The 17,828-nt window shown below is 44.4% G+C and overlaps 1 protein-coding gene across 3 annotated transcripts in view; it reads left to right on the top strand.

Moving 5' to 3' along the window:
* The window catches only part of ttc28 (tetratricopeptide repeat domain 28), a 165,393-nt gene that overhangs the window by 112,059 nt on the left and 35,506 nt on the right, over positions 1 to 17,828 (top strand). The gene's annotated exons all lie outside the window — the stretch shown is intronic.

The following is a 17,828-nucleotide window of genomic DNA, read 5'->3' as shown; positions in this document are numbered from 1 at the left end:
CAAACTTTGGCCCTCACTCTCAAAGCGACGCAGACTATTTTATCTTACGGGTGTTTATCTTGCTGCTAGTTTGGGGCTGGACGGATTCTGCTGGACACTAGCTTGTATAATGAGGCGGATGGCTGAGAGATGAGCCTCTAAATAAGGGGTGAGGAAGAGGGCCAAGAGTGGGTGTTCCCTCTTGTCAGGGTTTGTCAGGACTCGAGTAGGAGGGGGTCATTAAGGAGTCATTAGGGTATGGACGTGTGCCTCCACCACCTTCCTTGGGGCCCATGCTAATAGAGGATGGCAGAGGGGGGAACTTGGAACCCCTGTCTCCTTTCTTTAGCCTCCACTGCTTTGCTGACTATGACGGAACATTTAGGGATAGAGGGGCTAATTTAGCTGAAATGATGGGTGGGAGCACGAAGAGAGCAGTGTCCAGCTAATTAAACGGAAACACTTCTCCTGCACCCTGAGCGCATTTTACAGGTCAATTTAGTCTGAGTGCATTCAAGTAAAACCACCATGAGACACGTATAGTTGTCACTGCTTCTTCACCTCCTGGTGTGCTAGACTGAGGCACAGAGCTGGCCGTTGTGCAGCGGCTCTAACAGCATGACCAGCCCGCTGTGCCTTAATGACACACCAGCGCTCCCCGGCCCAGTGGTTTAGAACTGTTCTACAGCAGCTTGCTTAGCCATGAATCATGAGAGATGGACGGTGGACGTCAGCCAATGGGCCATGACCAGAACTGGGAAACAAGGATGTGTGTGTCCGTGTGTGTCCATGTGTGTCAGTGTGTCTCCGTGTGTATGTGTGTATGTGTGGGTGTGTGTTTGTTTTAAAGGGAGCCCACATCTGTGTGCCCATATTCCAACGTTCTTTTCCTGTGCATGTTTCTGCAAAGAAATATTAGCACTTTTTTTTTGAAGGATGGTAAAATGTGTACAGATGTAGATGGTTTTCCACTTTAAAGGTTTTCTCAAATTTAGGGCAGAACAATATGCCCAAAATCTTCAATCTGATAAATATCACAAAAGTATTCTGGTCATTCAAGCCTATATAATATAACCACATGGTAAAGCCTATTTTTGTATTCTTAATATATACCTAACAAACTAAAAGTACTGTGTATTTTCTCGTTTCACAGTTTCAAGTTAAATTATAGAGAAAAAAGAATAAACATTAATCATATTAACTAACGGTTTTATTTAACTCTTCCCATAAGCAGAATTCTTCTCAACTTGCTGTTGCAGCACATATGCATCAGTTTAAAAACATCCGCAGATCTGATTTTATGTCTGCATGTGAGTAAGAGAAGGCGTGTCTGTGTTCGTCTAACTGTGGCTGTGGCTTGTGCTCGTACTGGTCGCAGCGTAATGGTGTGTCTACTGACTACTGACTTTCCATTTCCCGCAACACACCATGGTCCCAGAACAGGGAGCCCTGCATGCGCATACACAGCCACAGCAGAGGTTCATGGACATGTATTTTCTCTGTGTGTGTATCCACGTGTGTGCACATGTGTGCGCATGTGCGTTTGCTGCATTCGAGGTGACGCAGCTTTGTGTCTCCCCCAGTGGAGCATTTGGAAAGCTGTCAGAGAGATGAATGACTGCCGTAACATCGACTACTGCTCTCTGCTACCTCCTCCTCCTCCCTCCTCCCTCTCTTTTTTCTCAGTGCCCCATTTCTCCTTCCCTCCACCCTTCTACACCCCCCCCCCCCCCTTCCTTTCTTTACTGCCTTTCTCATTGCTTCATCCACACCTCTTTTCCCCCCTCTCTTCATGTATTCTCTTTATTTGCCTTAACCTTTATCCATTTTGCAGAATGTCTCCACACCGTGTGTCAGAGTGGCCTTTAGAAAGAGCAGACACAATCCGTTGCCATCGGGAGCGTCTGCTTTTCCTTTCCACAAAGCGCATTGCTGCTCGGACTCGTCCGTCTGCTGATCAGAGCGTCAATACACGAGCATCACAAGCCCTGCCGCTAATGCTCTTCTAACAAGACCGTAATCTAAACACTGCAGAGGCGTGTGCAGATTGAACTGCTCCCAGTTTGGAAGTTGAGTAATTTGTCTTGAATATTACACCTTGTCTATCTTCATCTCCCAAGCTGTTCCAATCAAGGGCAATACAGAGGGACAGATTAGATCACAAATAAACAGGGACATGGTCACGGGAGACTCCTTCACTTTCTCTTACGCTGCTGCGGTGCACTCTATGATTATAGATGACATACGCTCGTCAGAGGGAGGAGGGAGTCCAACAGGCTCCCGGGGTTTCGGCTGCGCCACAGGACACAGAAGACGCCGTAGAGATTGTCATGATTATGAAAATCAAAAGTCAGATCATTAATCTTGGCAGAGGGGTTTGATGTACCGACTCGTCTTCCCTAGACAATGGCTGACAATAAGGGACGCAGCCCGATTAAATGCGCCAGCCAGCGTAACGCTAGTCCTCATGGTTTAAATGGAAATGAATTGCGTGTCAATGTAGCCAACTGAAACAGTCCCACCTCCTCTTCTTCCCGGGCTTTTGAGTGGTCCCGTAAGAGTTCTGTCTTTCAGGCTGACTGATGTGTTGGCTCTCAACCTGTGTGATTAATTAATTGTCTGATCTCACCAGCGTAGTCACTAGTACAGAGTTGACGAGTCTTTTTAATGTCAATTCTGATCCCTGCCATCCCAGCTATCTAGCTGTTATTCACAGGTGCCTAGAAATGCATCAGAGGCTAGACTCGAGGCAGACCTCCCGGCTAAACCTGGCACTCCCTCACCCTCCTCCTCCGGCCTCAGCCCAGCCCAGCGCTCATTCAGGTTGGCCCGAGAGCCATTTAAAGCTCAGGAACTGCATCCCTTTCTCCGGCCCAATCGATAGTGGAGCTGTCAGCAAGACGAATGGAGGCTTTAGGAAGTCCATTTTAATGAAGGAGAAGGAGCAAGGGAATGAGAGGTACTTCGAAAAGGGGGATGGAAGGAGATAGGGTGAGCCATTGAAGGTAGTTATGAAGGGAAGGAGAAAAGGAAGAAGCAACACAGAAAAGGAATGTGCATGTTTTTATTGAATGATGTGTGTCCTGTGACGAGGGTAAATGAGGAGTGGACTCGGTGGATTTTGCCACAGTAAGACCTATTTCTAGCTCAGCAGGGTGGAATAGGTCCTTAGTTCAGGGAACTTGTAAAGCAGAGCAACACAGAAACCTATATTAGTGGACTGAGGGGTTTTCATCTGGGCGGCACACCAACACCACATCAAGTCCTCCGGCTCATGAATCATGTCAGCAGCTCTATGGTAAAAGGGTATTATGACAAGGGAGAGCTACAAATCCAAGGCAACTCTCTCTCCACAACTACCCTCATCTGACACACTGGCTCGAATTAAAGTATGTGTGTACATTTGCATTTAGAGGCAGAAGATGTCCTCTGGAGCAGCCTTTAACTTGAGATTCTGTTTATCTTGTAGTTTTATCTCTTTTCAGCCTTTTTAATAGGCATTTAGAGCTGATACCCTTTACCTTACATCAGTATGCAGAAAAGAGCTGCATGCTAATTGATGATTAGTAGCTGAGGTCAGAGGTTAGGCACAGCCAGTGTTGTAGAGCAACAATCTCCTGTGGGCAACGGCCCAGTCCAATCCGGTTTTTTCTCACTGGCTCTGATTGGACAGTGCGGCTGTGGAAATCATTGTCGATTTATGCATATGGCCAAATAACTACTCAAGTCAGCCAGAGCTCTACACGTCGAGAGTGCTCAGTGCCTGATGAAACCACTGACATCCAAACGGATACAAGACTAAACTGGTCCAGGGACCAAGAACAAAACATTGAATAAAGATGAATGTAGAAGATGCCACATTCACACTTTCTGTTTGTCTGTTTTTGGAATAAGCTAGTGTAGAACCGGTCTCACTCCAAACTTGTCAAATACCACTGCTTGGCCAGTGCCCCTCAGCGTCTGATACCGATGCATGGGAGCACCCTTTAGTGTCTGTATGAGACGCACCCGGTTTTGAGTTAACTCCAATGTAAACATATACTTATATTTATTAGATGGCCAGAGTAACTGCCGTAGTATTAAGAGCAAGAAAATCCCCTTAGGTTAGATGGGAGGAGAGGCTGGACAGGTCAAATACATACGGGGCTTTCACCCAGGAGACGGCTCTAGTCCCCGAGCAAAGGTTGACTTATTCTACAGTCGTCTCATTGCAGTTCTTTACTCCCGCCTATTGCATGAAGTTGTTTTTTACGCTACAAACACACTTATCTTAACCCCACCCTTCTTGTTTCCCTAAGCCGAACTAAACAAAAGTACTTTCTTTGGCTAAGCATAGGGTGCACAATTGATACAATATTAATCACAATTTGACCTTCCCACAAGTATGATGAGCTGCGATATTGACATTTAAAATGTGTGCTCAACGTAACTCACAAAATACCTAAATGTTAAATCAAGCACAAGAGCAGAAGGGCAAAATTGAAATGCACTGAATTCCGTAAGTCTTGTTTTGCTACAAATATGTTTTACATTACTACAAATCTTACCTACGCCTAACGCAACACTTTTGTCGCGTAATTAAACATTGAAACGAAGTAAACCTGCATTGGAAGTTTATTTTGAAAAGAGACTGTATGCATGTTTCCTGTGAACACAGGAGATTATTTTGAAAATACATTGCAGCAGAAACTGACATGTCCAAAAGTGACGCTAGAGTGGTACCTTGATTGTGATAGTTTGAAGCGCAGGGATATGGACTCGGCATTGGTATTTTTGACGAGTTGGGAGCTAGAACGTGTTGGATCGTAACTATTTTCAATTCAATTCAATACAGTTTATTTGTATAGCCCATTTTCACAAATTACTATTTTGTCTCAGAGTGCTTTACAATCTGTACACATAGACATCCCTGTCCCAGAACCTCACATCGGATCAGGAAAAACTCCCAAACAACCCTTCAGGGGAAAAAAGGGAAGAAACCTTCAGGAGAGCAACAGAGGAGGATCCCTCTCCAGGATGGACAGAAGAATAGATGTAATGTGTACAGAAGGAATGATTATATACAAATTAAAACACAGTAACAACACAATCGATGAATATGACAGTGTATGAGTAGTTGGTCGTAGGCATATTCCACGATCCAGACCTCGATGATCCATCAGGCATATGGAGGTAGAGAGGAGGAGTGTGTTAGTTTTCTCGGATTATATCTTAAAGACGTGTTTGATTTTCTTACATTAAAAAAACACAATGACAAAGGCGCTACTGCATGTTCATGATCATGATTCAGTATATTCAGTTCTTTCTCTCTTTCTCTGAATAAGGATGGATTGTAAAACAAACTCTCAGACCTTTTAAAGAGTGAAATCAGCCATACGGTGAAATTCAGATGGTCCAGTGGAATTTGAACCTGTGTGTGTGTGTGCCTGTGTAAGTCTGTGTGTGTGTATTTTGGTGGGGGGTGGGTTCTGTATTACGAGGGAACAAGGGATCTCCCAGGGAGAGAGAGGTCAGTGCAGTTACAAGCGTTTGATGTTTGCATAATATATAGCCGAGGCGCACACTGGGATGTAGGAGACAGCATTTTTGCAGAGTGAGTAAATGGTCTTCCTGACATCACGCCAGAGACGGGGATTACGGTTCTCCGTTTGGCTCGGCCGAGGCCTCCTGACACTGAGACACGCTCTCCGTCTCTCTCCACTGTCATCTTCAGCTTTTGTCCCGAGCTACAGCGATGTCAGCATTCTTGTCCCTGTGGCACAACATCCAGACTTTCCCCACTGTCTCTTGGGCGGGAGCCCCTGTGTCTGCATGAGGAGGTGGAATGTGTCTTTTGTGAAAGGCGCTCAGAGAAAGCAATAAAATGGAGAGAAAATACGAGGCCCCAAGTGAGTGAAATGAAAGTACTCCATCTTATGAGGAGGTGGAGGCCTCGGGGTTCTGCTTATACTTGACCTTGCAGCGCACACGGTTCGGTCTCTAAATAACAGCGGAGACAGACCTTCGCTGGCTACACGTCAACCTCAGGAAAAAAGCTCTTGAATGTTCTGTCTTAAATTGAGAAAGGAACCGACTAAAATCATGGGAGTAAAATATTCAATAGAGGGCCCAGAGGTAAAGGCTGCTCTGGAATTGTATGTAGCCAGAGTCCATTTATAAAAGTAAGTAGCTGTTACTGGTGCTGTCAGCGTATCTAATTGCAGCCATTGGTTTTATAATACAAATGCTGTGTTAATTACTGCATTATTAATGCATTTACCCAACTTAAGATATAAGATATTAACATATTTACTTTCTTTGATCAGGACCTAATACTTGATATACTATGCCAAATATTGTATTTTCATCACTTCTTCAAAGAGCTTTGCTGTCTTATTTTTGATTTAAAGAATATTAGCTCTAAATAAAATACCTAATTCTAGAAATGATTCATAGTTTTATAATATTCCTCAAAAATTGCCTCAATTGGTTAATACAGTGTTTGGTATCAGACATGCTCCTACAGATTGCGCACAGCTGCTTGTGACTTTCCCGTTTTCTGATTGTGGGGAGGAAGAATCCGTCCTGTGCGTGCGTGTAATGAGTTGGGCATCTGTGAATATGTGCATGGGCACATTTTTGACTTCATCGCTATTCAGTGAGGCTTAACGTGATTAGAGTCGTGTGATCCTCTGAAGAGTTAATGATGAGAGAAGCAGGAGCTCCACAGAGGCCAATCACACACCAGCCTCTGACAGCATGCGGAGGCTTATCTTGCTCTATGTATTGTTTGTGTCTCTCTCTGTATGTGTGTGTGTACGTGCACCTCATGGGTTTTAATGCGTGGGAACATGTATATGATGAGAATTCAGCTATCATTTCTTGCTTGAAAGTGTTTGTTATCATCTCCCATGAACACCATTAGAATATGCATGATGCCTTTGTCTGGATGTTTGACATTTGGGAGTTTGTGGACATACAGAGCAGAATTTCTAATCGTATAGCTTCATTATGCCCGTGTCAGAAATGGATCCAGCCCAGGAGGGGCTCTTGGTACCTCCGGGTCGAGTTCAGCTGCTAGCACATTGAGGAAGGCCGATGGCGGTTTCCTCCTCCCTCCACTCCAGGGGTCTGACTGAGGGGCTTAATGACGCTGCCGGGGTTACAGCGCGTCTCCAACTCATTCTAGAATATGATTGAAGTTCGCAGTGGGTAGCTTTTCATCAGTGTTCAGCAGACAAAAGGGACCTTTTCACTATTGTCTTTTTTATGTATGTGCAGTTTGTGTGTTTGCACATGTAGACCTGCAATTCCGAAGAGATGCACAAGAGAAAATCGCTTTATGGTTGTTATCCACGCTGTGTTTGAATCTCACGTTCCCAGAGATGATGAGTTTCTGTATGGGTGTGTCTCCAGTGTGTACTCTGCTTGTTTATTGCATACGATGTATACACACTCGGGTACTTGCAGGCAGAGAGGAAACAGAGGAAACTGCACAAATATGATTTAGGTAGGTGTGGGTCAGCGTGTCATTAAACCACGTAGCCTTCGTGGAGTACCCGACATTACATCAAGACGAAATATGAACAGAAGTGAAATTCAAAGAGAAAATTGTCAGAGCCATACCGGACAGGAATAAGAGTTATAGAATCTACAGGGAGGGCTATGTAAAGAATCTAGTCTAGTATAGTCTCCAGTGTACTTAGCAGTGTGTCCATTGGCTGCACTGCTCAGCTCGGCTCTGATTACAGTCCACCGAAGTCTCGGCCCGCGCCATTCAAGGCTGCAGATGTGGGATGAGTCATGTAATAGTTGTTGGTGTTGGCTTAGCTTTACTTCTAACCTCCTTCTCCCTTCTCACCCTTTTCATTTCCGCCCCTTTCTTTTCTCAGTTTTGCTTAGTTTCTCCAAACATGGCCGCTCGCCTTTGTTAAGCAGCAGATAGATAGGCACATGTTATGGCTGTGAAAACTGCATCCTATCACTTAATGGAAGCTGAAAGGGGGGCCTGTGATTGCTCCAGTGTGAAGAGGCCAATCTAGCACAGACAGACATCCACTTTGTTTGAAGCCACACTGGTGCTTTTCCTATCATTTTCGCTCTTGACTAGTGGGAGTAGAGTTTGATTGGTACTTATGTCTGCTTTGAGCCAGATGAAACTCTTCAGCTTTTGCTCAGCATGCAAAGTTCCCCCCGCCGGGAGCACCTTCTTTAAGCGTCGGCGTGTGCGGATAGTTTAGCAGAGCCAAGTCGCCCTCCCACTCTAGCAAACTTTCCTTCTTTCATTGCGTGACCGAAATGCATTCCAGAAGAATTCCAATATTGTCACTGAATTTTCTCTCCATATTGCCCTCTCAGCTCTGCCTCTAGCTCTTCCTCCTGAACACCCCCCATCACTCCATGTATCTTTAGCCATTAAGATGTGTTCCTCAAACAGCGTCTGTTAAAGTAGGAGATACTTCTTTTTGTTGTTGTGCGGAACAGGGTGGGTTTTAGGGGCAACAAAACTGCCCTCAGCAACGTGCATCTCGGGTGGCTCAGCTGAGACCTAATTTGTGGCTGAAGGGCTGTAACAAAAGCCATCACCCTTCCACTCTGACTTCCATGCTGCCAGTGGCGATAGATACCATCAGGGCCCCCGCTAGCAACTATTTACCCTCTCTGTCAATCAGAGTCTTGTGGCGTGTGCTCACAGCTGGAGGCATCACTGGCAGGTGGCCCAGCATCTTCCAAAAAACATGCCTTTAAAATCAGTGATTATTTCCTGTTCGTCCCTTCCTGTCTCATCCGCAACACACCACAGCCCGACCTGGCACGCCCTCGATCCCTCATCTGCTGTCATCTTTTTCTCTCTGTTTGCCTGCTTCTCGGTAGTCAATTTTACCTGCAGATTAATAGCATCAGTGGAGATCTGCTGTACCGTCCTGGGAAATTTGGGACTAAAGGAATCGAGTTAGGCAATTCTGATTTAGATCCTTCTGCCTTTATATACACACACGCACACACACACACACACACACACACACACACACACACACACACACACACACACACACACACACACACACACACACACACACACACACAAACGAGTTAGGCAATTCTGATTTTGATCCTTCTGCCTTTATATACACACACGCACACACACCTACACACACACACACACACACACACACATATCCATTAAAAATAGGCACACAGACCCTCCAGGAGGCAAATGTTTCTTAAATGGGACATGGAAAGGAATGTTGCTGGAATTTGGTTTCCATCAAACTGCAATAAGAGAGCTTACCATCCTCATGGTCTTAAATCTCTGGCACAGTGGGAGGGTGTGTGTGTGTGTGTGTGTGTGAGCGTGTGTTCGTGTGCACACGTCTGTGTGTGTGTGTTTGTGTGCATAATGCGTCCATGGATGTGATGATACAGCCCAGTAAGTCGTGAGATCCTCTTTTCAGTCTTTATCAGGGGGACCAGTTCTTTCCGCCTGGGGCCAGAGCAAAGGACCCGGTGGTGCTGAGAGCCCAGGGTTTGTCTCGTGTAGTTTGGAAGAGCCACAGGCTATGGAGCACTGAGGCGCTTATGAGGGACAGCCCTGTCTCTTGATCCCACCAAGGGCCGATGTTGATGCTGCGTTCTGCAGACTTCCCAGGCAACTGTAGCCACCCTCACCAGGCTTGTAATTACATTTGGGGAATAAAAGCACAGAGGGAGGAAGGGATTTAAATGGTTTGTGTGCTGCAGGTGGAACAAGCTCCTTTTACTCTCTCAGCCGCGTGTCAATGCAGATTTATTCGCCCAACACTTCTGAGCATGATAACAAGAGTCTGTAAGAGGCTTGAGTGCGCTTACAGGTGAGAGATGGTAGGTTGTTTTGATGGGGATACTTTTGTATTATACAGGACTGTCTCAGAAAATTAGAATATTGTGATAAAGTTCTTTATTTTCTGTAATGCAATTAAAAAAACAAAAATGTCATGCATTCTGGATTCATTACAAATCAACTGAAATATTGCAAGCCTTTTATTCTTTTAATATTGCTGATTATGGCTTACAGCTTAAGAAAACTCTAAAATCCTATCTCATAAAATTTTAATATTTCCTCAGACCAAGTAAAAAAAAAGATTTATAACAGCTGAGTGTTTGTCAAGGCTCAGGAAACCCTTGCAGGTGTTTCGAGTTAATTAGACAATTCAAGTGATTTGTTTAATACCCTACTAGTATACTTTTTCATGATATTCTAATATTTAGAGATAGGATATTTGAGTTTTCTTAAGCTGTAAGCCATAATCAGCAATATTAAAAGAATAAAAGGCTTGCAATATTTCAGTTGATTTGTAATGAATCCAGAATGCATGACATTTTTGTTTTTTTAATTGCATTACAGAAAATAAAGAACTTCATCACAATATTCTAATTTTCTGAGACAGTCCTGTATAGATATAGGGTATACAACACCAGAGATATACCTTGATCTGTCACGCATATGGCTGATTTTGAATTTACTCAGCATGCATAACATATATATTGTGAGACTTGTATTGTTCCCTGACATTTATTTTCCTTATTTGATCACCTTCAACCCAAGAAATGTAACATCTGAGATAGTCCTAAAAAACATTTCACACGTCAAAAGTTTTAGCAAATGTGTCCGACAGGTACAGCTGTCAATAATAGCCCTCATTTTGAAGTAATGGTTCTGGCTAGCTCACACATTTCAGTCAAATATTCAACGTTCTTTTATTTTGTCATTGTCATCACCAACTCCAAGGAATAATGCGTGGAACTTTAGCTGCTAGATGTTCCAATGTCTTCAACAGTTGCCAACTTTATTTGTCATAGATGCATAAAGTGACGACAGCCGCCGGCTGCTGCTGAAAACAGGATTTATTAGAGAAGAATGTGTGAGTCAGGAAACAACAAAAGAGACTATAATGCTTTGCAGAGCTGCAGAGTAGGATGATACATCTCTGTGAGTTTGTCACCACGAGTGACACCTTTCATATTTTTGATCAAATGTTAATACAAACATCATTTAATTGTGTAGCTACAAGAATATTGCTGTAAATCGGATGCTGTGCAGTTTTTTCTTCTTCTTTTTCCTGTGTACACGACAAAGGTTGTCCTGGGTGTCTCTTAACAGTCAAATGGTTAATTTATTAACACATAATTATAGCAAAGCCACAGAGAGATCTGAGCCTTCTGGCCTGTGGCAGCCACCATTTTATTATGTTAACCAGGAATAAAACATCCCCTGTTTTGCCGGTGTTGACCTGATACTGACATGACAAGAGGTGCAATTAGGTCAATTTTCATTTCACCGCTTCAGAACTACACACATACTCACTGACTGCAGTGCTGACCGTGTCAGACCTTCCTCACTCATGAAAAGAAAGAGCTGAGAAGTTGATCGAAGGACATGATGCATACAGTCGATTTAGCCAATTGACACCTTACCAATTATTTCTCTTTACTCCTTTCAACATCGATCTACTTTTTTATTCACCGCCTTTTCATGAAGCTTGCCTTTACATATCACCAAAGAAAAACTCACTTAAAAACAAAGCGATTGAAAGCAGCCATGCATCCTTCTATTTCACAGATTTGATCTAAACGCATTCAGCATGGGTTCGCTGCTGTTGCAGATGGATTAGAGCCGAGCAGAACAAAAGCTCCTTTCTGAAAAGGAACGCTGAAGTGCTGAGAGTCTGGACATTTGGTTGTCACTCTTCATTTCTTTCATTGTGTCAGGTGGCTGCAGGCAACAGCTCTAGCCAGCTCATATTGATCTGGGTCCTCAGACCTTAACCTGCGTTCTCTTATCTCTCCTGTCCTCTCCTCTCCCACTTAAGAAATGGAATTTTCCGTGTACCACAGAAAAGGGTTGGACTATGTGTAGACCTATACGTCAGGCCTGATTTGTCCAGTTTTGGGGGCTTACAAGGACAGCGCCACCCATCCTTGGGTCTCCAAAATGCCCTTGAATAACCCTGGACTCCTGCTACCTTGGATTAACTGCCCGGCTTCCTGCTGAATGCTCTCAGATGCAAGTGAGCGATTCAATATTTGGCACTGTGTTCTCCGACCCAGCAGGAAGTCATAAAAACAGCTAATTAGCTTATAATGGATAGACTTTTAGATCATTATATTTTTTTTAGTGTGGCTCAGAGTATTTCTGCTGCCGACAGGTCGGCCAATTTGAATCACTACAGTCAGTTCTGATCCCATCCAGCAGAGTCGCTTTAGCTGCCCCTAACCCCTATTCGTGTTTAAAGAAGGAGTTATCCACTGCTTGCAGCGTCATGCTTTGCCCTGTAGCTTGAGGCCTGGCAAAGGGGCAAACCGTGATGTTTACCTCTAACCCCTCCCGGAATGACTTTCAAACGCCACTGTGATTTCCCCTTCTGTCACCATCACAAGGTCTCTCAAGAATTGATTCCCTGCAACAGCAGGCATCACACAGTTATGCCCGTGGAGATTTGAATTCAGTACAGAAATAAACAGCAGCCCCGTGCAGCCCTTCAAGGCGTTGCTCTGATTTAGAGTACATTAAGATTCATTCACAGTGCCCCGCTTCCCCGCCGAGTGCCACCTCTTCAATTTCCTCCTCAACCAGACTTAAGATTCATGTGTTTGTATCCGAAGGCAGGAGGGCTGTTTGAGCATTTGCACAATGCTGATATCATGTCACTGGGGACAGGCGCTGGGACTGAGGTAGGGGCTCTGGGGGCTGGAGAGGTGGAGCAAAGCTCCAGCTCAGTTACAGCGCCTCCCTCAAGAGATGCAGGAGATGCTTTTCCTCTCTTAACATTTGGCCATTTCTGTAAACCTTGTTTTGTCGAGAGAGCGAGAGAGAGAGAGAGATCAAACTCCCTTATCACTCGAAGGGAATAGTTAAATTGTCTACTATACCACCAATGGAGACCGCCATATCCAATTTAATTCGGTGCCTCTTGTGTTTCTTCAGAACACGGCCTCAAACAAACACGCACGCACAAGCATACATGCCCTAGCACAAATGCAAAATGCAACCGCACATACACGCATACGTGCACACACGCACACACACACACACACACACACACACACACACACACACACACACACACACACACACACACACACACACACTGTGACAGACAGAAGCCACAGAGGTTTTGGATACATTTGCTATATTTGTGTATTACTGTGTGTCTCTGTGGAAGGACGTGTGAGAGATTGTATACTGTGTCTCTGGGGTGACCACTAACGATCCACAATGTGCCTGGCAGGACTGCACTGACAGTTAAGACAAAAAAAAGAGTGCTTTTTCACTCTTGTAAGCGTTGCCTGCACTGCAGCGTGTATGTATCGTCAGTTCACTTCATGAAATGCTGCATGGGCGTTCGTGTGTTTGAGCCGCAGACAGTCTGACGGGCAGCGTCGTAGCTGTCATGAGGGCCCTTACCCGTAGCTTGACCTTTAGTGACAATCAGTCCTTTGTGAACATGTACTGTGAAGGTTAAGGAATTATCAAGCTCCAGGCCTTCTGGCGTCTTCTATCTATTAGCTGGATGTCACACAGGTCATGGAGAAACAAGTGGCTCCAGTTTTAATAGATCTGATTATCTATGATGATTGATTATTGAAATCGGTTAACTGCAAGGTAACTTCTGGTATCTGTGTTTGTGTTTATCTGAAACAGCTTTTCAAAACACGTTTAATTCTAGACACTGATTTGGGATTCGGGAAGTAATGACATTCACAAATATCATTTCAAAACCTAAAGATAACGGGGTCTATAATTTGGCTTCAGAAGCAAAGTTAGATTAGTTGTGGCCTGTGCCGGGCTCATTTGCCACAGTGGACTGCTGAATCCTTCTGTGTATGCTGGTGAGTGTATGTATTAAAGAGAGCAACCGGGCACAGCTGAACCTGTCCTCACTTGGCAGAGCACAGCATTTGCCCGGTTCAATAAGCAGACGGTTTTGATCTGGCAGAGAAGGCAGTCATTTGGCTGATCTAATAGGGGCTCCCGTAGGATTTACTGTATATCTGTATGCAAACACTGAGCGAGGTGAAAAAATTGGGTATACAAATGAATATTTTATCATATCCCTCCCCGCCCCAGCTTGCACATCATCAGCATGCCTTCGCTATACTCCCCCTCTTTCGCTCTCGCGCATACATGTTTCTTTGCACATACAGACAAGAACATGCCCCTCTAGGAAGGATCTTTGATGTGTCTTTGAAAGCCTCTCTGACTGCTCTCTTCCATCTCTGAGTATATTACAGTTGAGATGTGTCCTTTTTTGTCAAAATGCTTCTGTGCAGGTGATTCAGATCTAAAGAAATCCTCGCCCTGGGGAGGTTTCCGGCATTCTCTTCTCTCATCCTTCAAACACAATCTCTCCTGTAGCCTTTTATCGCCGCCCCCCCCCCCCTCCTTCCTCCCCGCCCTGCCCTCGCCCCACTCCCTCCAGTGTGCCATTATGTTCCCTGCCAGCCAGCTCCTGTTGCTGCCTGAGCCCAGCTCGTTAAGGGAAACACTGGTCCATGGTCCTCCTCACATTCCCTCTGCACTGCCTTTTAATTAGATAGCTGTGTGTGTGTGTGTGTGTGTGTGTGTCACACGTCCTCTTTTTGAAGTGATTGGTAAAGCACCGGCTTGTTTTTTTCTCTCTGCTGTTCAACTGCCGTCATTAAATAGCAGTCTGCACTCAGAGCATACTGTATGTAGCTCTCGAACACACAAATACTTCCACTGGAATATATTTGATCATTTTAGTCTGTTCGCGATGATGCAAATAACTGATGAATTTCGTCAATCAACTATTTGGAAAACCGATCACATATTTGATTACTTATTTCGGTCAATTAGATAGATCATTAACAAATAGTGATGTTTCCAGCTTCTTCAAATAAACGTTTTCTGGTTCTCTGTGTTGTACTATTTACATCTCTCAGAAGTTACAATAGGTATTTTCACGATTAACAACAATTGACAATTAATTGATTAATTAAAATTATTTGAATTTGTATCCATGGTGATTTAGGCATTATATAGAAATGTAACATGTGTTTATTCCAGTGAATGCAGTTAGTGCAAGTATCTGTATCCTTGCAAACAATGCTTTTTTCCTCTGGCCTAACATCTGTATTGGTGTCCAGTGAAAGACGGGGTTGTTCCCACCTCTGCAGTAATGGAATCAAACCTGTTCTCCTTCCCTTCTTGTCAAGAGAGAGTGACTCCTCCTCGCCCATATAATCCTATTAACAGCACTTTACTGAAGTAGTGGCTGCCCTGCCCTCCTGCAGGACATGGCTTTTGGACAGGGGGCCAACTGGACGCTCTTTAACACCTTACACCTACCTGCCTCTCGCTTATCCTCACTATTCCTTAATTGTTTTACATCACAAACAACAAAATAATTTAAGTTTTCTGAAATTATTTCATTTTATTAATAATTACAATTATTTTATTATAATTTGTATATGTACAAGTATTATAATTAACAGTTGCCTTACTGACATTGGATTGCATTGGGGATGTCTGCAAAACTGCCAGGGGAGAATTTTGTCTCAAATAAAATGAGCAACAGGAAAGCCTTTCTTTATGGCAGTGGAACGACGCCAAAGCAATGGATGCTTGATTTGTTGTTCCATTTCTGGCCACTCAGACGGAGATTCCACAGAAATGTTTATTGTGCTCCTACGAGGCTCGGTCCAACTATTTACGTCTCCATGACAACCCTGGTTGTCTTATTTGCTCTCCCAGTCTGTGACGATGGCCTTGGTCGTTTGGCATATATTAGAGCTCATATAGGTCCAAAAGAAATGGGGAGGATCTCTAAAGGCATATTCACACAGCTGCGAGGCAAACCCACAGAGCTCACCATGGAAGGGAAGTGGTGGGCAGGAAATAAGAACATTAAACAGCGGCTCAGAGTCACAGATCTTGCACCAAGCCCAGCCATCAAGAGCAGCTCCACTCCATGGCATAAGGGGCCAATTATGCTCAGTACAATACATTACCTGTCGCATGTGCTATGAAAGCCATATCTCTAATGTTCTACAGAATATAAACATACTTAGTAAAGGGGGCTGACAGAGGAGAATCGGCAAGGAATCCCAAACCACTGTCCTTGTCAGAGGAAATAAATGGAATAATGTTGTTGGAGCCAAGTATTCCTGATTAACATGTCAGCCCTCTGCTGCTGCCTCCCTGCTCTCTTTCTCGCCTCTCACAGGCAGAACTGTTTTACCTTTCATTAGGAGACCCTTGGCGCAAAATGTGTTTGCTGATAAGAGCCAGGGGTTTATCAACAGTTTATGGAGCACGGCGCTGGGATTAATCAAATAAGCACACATCCGGTGAAGGGCTGGACTCTGTAAACACAATCAGATCTGACTCTGCAGAAGGGTTGAGAGAAGTGGAGGAGATGGTGTGGACAGGAAAGGGGGGGGGGGGGGGGGGGGAGATGAGTGCAGAAAAGAAATGGCATCAAATTAGAATGAAGTTAATTTGGCGGAAATGATGTACTTTGGGCAATTATTTCTTTCCCAGACAGAATGCTATTTTGCGATACTGGTGGGAAGTCAGAATGGGAAGTAGTGGGAGAGGGCTGCAGTCAGAAGTGAGCAATATGGTCCCAGTGTCTGTATCCGAGCCAAACGCATGCATCCCGTGTGACTAGCGAGGCTGGCTCCTCATTATCTTGGCGTCCATCGGAGGAGAAAATGCCGCGTTGCAGTCTCACTTTCGAGGGACACTGATCACAAGAGCAACGCATCCCACCTGGAAAGATTGCTCTCCCTTGTCTCGCATTCGTGTTGCATACAGACGGAGAAGGGGAATCGTCTCTGTTTTCAGCTCACAAAAATGGAAGTTTGAGATGGAGCGAAGCTTCAGAAGGCACATGTAAATGAGCAGCCCTAGATAGGCTATCTGGAAACATGAAACGGCAACAGTTGTGACGAAGGGTAATTGCCTCCCTGGGCCTGTATAATGCCTTGTTGAGTCTTTAAACTTGAGCAAACTGATGGAAGTCCTTATGTCAGTAGGTAATTGGTTCCAGGCATCAGCAGCTATGTGAAATGAAGGAAAGATAGGTAGGTGGGGTTTACGTGCGTCTGAGTGTGTTTAGAAAAATAATGCATGAATGATTCAAAGAAAAGCATCTTTAAGAGTGTTGTATTCTTCTTCTCAACCATATGCTTTGCTTTCCATTTATTCAGTTTTATTATGTGATGCTGGAGGGAAAAAAATGTAATATATTCAAATGAAATATTGATGTATACTGTATATGGGATAATACATAAGTAAATTTCACGTTCAAGAGATTGTACTTGTGCCTCCACTGAAGCCCGTTGCAAGCATCAGTGGCCAGTTTTGCAATATATGGATGTGAAAAGTGCTTTCATAAGCTCGCTACTGAAACCTCATTGAGTAGTCGAGCATTTACTGGAGCCGACTTTTGACTTTGAAGTTGTCTGGTTCGAAATGCTCCCAGCATCCCTGTTGCTGAGGCTCCAAGCTGGGCAAGATGGGCAGCACTGTGGCCTTCACTGTCTGCCCTCTCCGCTGGCCTGCATCCAACCCCGTTCCTGGCTGGAGAATGCAGAGTGGGACCTCAGGAAGTAGACGCTTTATTAGCTGGTCCTGCATGATTAATTGAACATCTGGTCACACAAAGACAGCTGACCCCAATTCCCAGCTGTTTACCCTTTGTATAAACACGTAATAATAAGCCGGCAGTGAATGTGTCACATAGGGGGTCAAGACTGCATTCTGAGGAACCTCTCTATGTTCCTGCTAGACCTCTCCTTTTGCAGTTGTAGCTGGTGTTCAGTGTAGTTGTGTTTTCACAGGAGGACTTTGCTTGTGAAAATGG

The sequence above is a fragment of the Pseudoliparis swirei genome, chromosome 7, assembly GCF_029220125.1.
Source record: "Pseudoliparis swirei isolate HS2019 ecotype Mariana Trench chromosome 7, NWPU_hadal_v1, whole genome shotgun sequence".
NCBI classification, from domain to species: domain Eukaryota; kingdom Metazoa; phylum Chordata; class Actinopteri; order Perciformes; family Liparidae; genus Pseudoliparis; species Pseudoliparis swirei.
Note: the sequence above shows the minus strand (reverse complement) of the source record. Positions and strands in the feature narration are given on the sequence as shown.